Here is a 3,709-nt window from a genome sequence, read left to right on the forward strand (position 1 = left end):
GCCATTGTGTGTTTTACACATCGCATAACCGAGATCTATATTCTGCGTGCTCGAGGCAGTCTTATGTGGGTTTGTCTCTGAGCCAGATTTATCTTCGTATTTCCCATTATAGCCTGAAAGAACCGTATTAAGGAAGCCTTTCTTTTCAGTTCCCGCTTGTGATTGCTAACATATCAAATTTATTCCTTCGTAATCCAGATCATTTTCCAGCAGCTTTGAGGCCTGCATGTAGTAGTTTGTTAAAGAGCTCATAGTAACCCTACCCTGACAGACCAAAGAGCCCTTCGACTGTCACTTTATGTCATTAACAATTTTCTAAAGCCATTACAGATGGGATGGACTGATTAGGACTGAGGAGGGAGGATCTTTTTCCCAGCCAGAAATATCCCCCGAGACTTTCACGCCGTGTGAAGTTTCTAATGATTAATGGGAGAAAAATAAGGCCGCCTGTCCCACAGTTGCCATAGACGCTATTTGGTCAAGAGCTTATTTATATTTGGTGAGCTCTCTGGATAACTAAACATTAACCGACTCGCTTAAAATACAGATAGAGCCACGGCTTTCAAATGATAGAATACATGTCAGCGTTAGGTCCTGAGGTTGGATTTTCTCTCCTTGTTTGAGTATGGCTATTATAATTTAATGTCAGCGCTGTTGCAGGATGAAAGTGTTTATCTTCTCCTGGCCTTTTTCCCTCCTCTTCTGCTGTTTTATTTCTGTAAATGAAAGCTACAGCTGGAATATTGTTTTACTGCAAATCTCACACCAGCACTGTCAGTTGTGATGTGACACCAGAGATTCTTATCTGTAGGTTGGGTTGGAATTATTAAACATTCTCACATTGTGCAAAGTGTTGGGGATGAACAGCAGTGCAGTGAGGTGCATCCGACACTTCTGTCTTTCCCACCTGATCCTTGAAACATGACTCCTTTAAAGGGCTAATGTTCACTTTCTATAGCTTTATATAGAGAACTGACAGTACTCAAGAAGTAACATGAACTGAAAATTATAGCAACTTCCCATCCCTCGGTCCTAATGCATGCTTTCAAAAGCAATCTTAATGGTAGACCTCATTTGAAAAGAAAACATTTGGCCATTTGTGATTAAGAACAATGAGATTTTTATGAAGAAAAATTGCTTGTAGCCTAAATATTGGAAAATATTTACATTTACCTTTTCTTCTTTTTTCAAATAACCTTTCCTATGGCTATAATACTGAGGCAAAGCGTTTATCAAATTAAAATGAGAAGTGAGCCTCACGCTTTTCTGTTACAGAAAGTATTATTAAAACTGCGAAAATACATGTGCTCTTACATTATTGCAGGTACATGCCATAATTATATATTATTTGCCATCTTGCTAATGCTTAACAAGATATGGAATTTTCTTCTTCAAAGCAGTCCATAAATGTTAATCACTATGACACTTCTGGAAGACTGGAAAGAAATAGTACGTACAGTTTAAAGATAAGGAGATAGAAGAAGCAAGATTAAGTGATTTGTCCAGGAGCACTCATTCGGCCTTGACACTCAAGGGATCCTAGATTCCAGCGTTGAGAGAACATTAAATCCATTTCTCAGAGCCTTGACTTCAAATACACGTTAAGGCTCCTGAGTAACTTAGATGTTCTGCTTCCAAGTTACATTTATACTCTGTAGAGAGATAATTCCAAAAGTTGTATAGGACAAATCAGAGCTGTGGGATATATTTAGCCCACACAAATTTTCCTAAAAAACACAAAATATGCTTCCTGTGTTCTCTGTTTGATTGAACTAGGAATATATAGCTAAAGTGCTGTATTGAATAAGATCGTAAGTTACAAATCCCAGAGAGCAACTGAATTAATTTGGTTGCAAGTAATCAAACCATGGTTCTAGATAAAATTCTAGCTGTCCAGTTAAACCTGAATATCAGATAAGTATGGATAAATTTTTAGTATAAGTATATCCCAAATATTGCAATATCATTATTTATGTGATATTCAAGTGTAACTGGGCAACCCGTACTTTTTATTTGCTAAATCTGGCAACCTTAATCAAAACCAAATTCAAACAAGCTTAGGCATACCTGAGAATTATTGATGCAGAAAATCTAAGAAAGATTTAAACAGATAAAGGGCAAAAAGGTCAAAGATATAGCTAGTCTAAGAAATAGCTAGTAGCAACAACAGGGACATCTTCGGTATTCTCTCCTCATTATGCATCATGTTTTGCCTTCACAGTCTTTTACCGCAGACTTGCATTAGTGGGAAAAATCCTTGCATTTACTGAGTTTTATATTTGAAAAATTTGCCAGTGGAGAGAGAAGGTACTACTAGCGAGGGCCTGTGATTAGTCTAGACCTGGCCAGATGCCAACCTCTGGACTAGTCAGCTATAGTCATTGCACAGGATTTATATAAAAAATACAGCACCTTCCACAGAAACTGTCGGAGTAGAGTAAGACTGAGAAGCAGAGAAAAGGAATAATTTCTAAAAGAAAGACCACGCTTCTCCCAGATGAAATGGGTTTTTGGCAGGCAAATAGCAGGCAACAAATACAAATATACATTCCAAGACAAATTAGTTCAAACGAAACAGGGCTTTTATTGAAAGGATGTAATGCTGTCTTAAAGAACACATGAGGGGAGGGCATCCAGGCAGGATAGAATGCCTGGACAATCCACAGGAAGACTATCAGGACACACTCTCTCTACCTCCTCTTTTCTTTCTATTTTAGTTATTTAACCCCTACAGACTGTTCTTCTGAGCATGTCTGGCCTAGGTAGTCACAGACATAGCAGCACATTGTACACAGCTGCTAGAGGCACATCTCACAGACAGCATGGCTGGGAATACAGGAATATTTGAGAAAGTTTAAAGAGTGGAGTACAATTTTCTGAGAAAAGGTATCTATTACATTCTGATATTTTAAAATAAAAGCAGTATTACTACTTGTTTTATTTATTTCTATGCCCCAGGGGAAAGTATATATTTTCATCTCCTATTATTTCCTTTCCTAAATTAACTGTACCCCTGGGATAACTATTCTTAGGGAAAACATGTAACTTAGTCATATTGATCCACAGCACTACAATGATGCATAGATCACTGAAGAATACAATCTGAGTGGTCTCATTCTATGAATTCCATGAGCAGGGGTTCCGCACACTTACCAATAAAATAATTATTTCCGTTAAGCTAATTGTCTACAGGTTTTTTCCTAAAGAAAACATTCTAACTAAGATGCGTTTGTCATGTACACTTATAGAATATGATGAATTTGTAGCATGAACAGCTTGTCTCTTTGACTTAATACTGACAAACATTCAATTTGAAATTTGAAGAGGTAATGGCGGTAGTTACGAGGAAATGAAAAGCTTCAAAGCTTCACATTTTCTTGGCATGACCTCTACAACAGCATCTGTTCTTGTCTTTTTTTTTTTAATTCTTGAGTAATACTAGGAAGTTGCCAGACCAGATGAACTTCCTATGACCCATTTAGTAGACCCAAACAATTAGCAAATGGTTATTCAATCACTCCTAAGAGTAGATTCATACTAGACAAGTAGAATATCATGACCTTTTGATTTATTTTATATAACCTTCCACACACACTTTTTCTTACAATGCCTGCCACATAGTCAATGAGAGGAGATGATGGTCTGAAATGAGGCTTTGCTTCGGATATAGAGATAATGTGCTGTTGCTTTCCATTGTCCCCAGTTCCAT

The sequence above is a fragment of the Equus przewalskii genome, chromosome 1, assembly GCF_037783145.1.
Source record: "Equus przewalskii isolate Varuska chromosome 1, EquPr2, whole genome shotgun sequence".
Taxonomy (NCBI): Eukaryota; Metazoa; Chordata; class Mammalia; order Perissodactyla; family Equidae; genus Equus; species Equus przewalskii.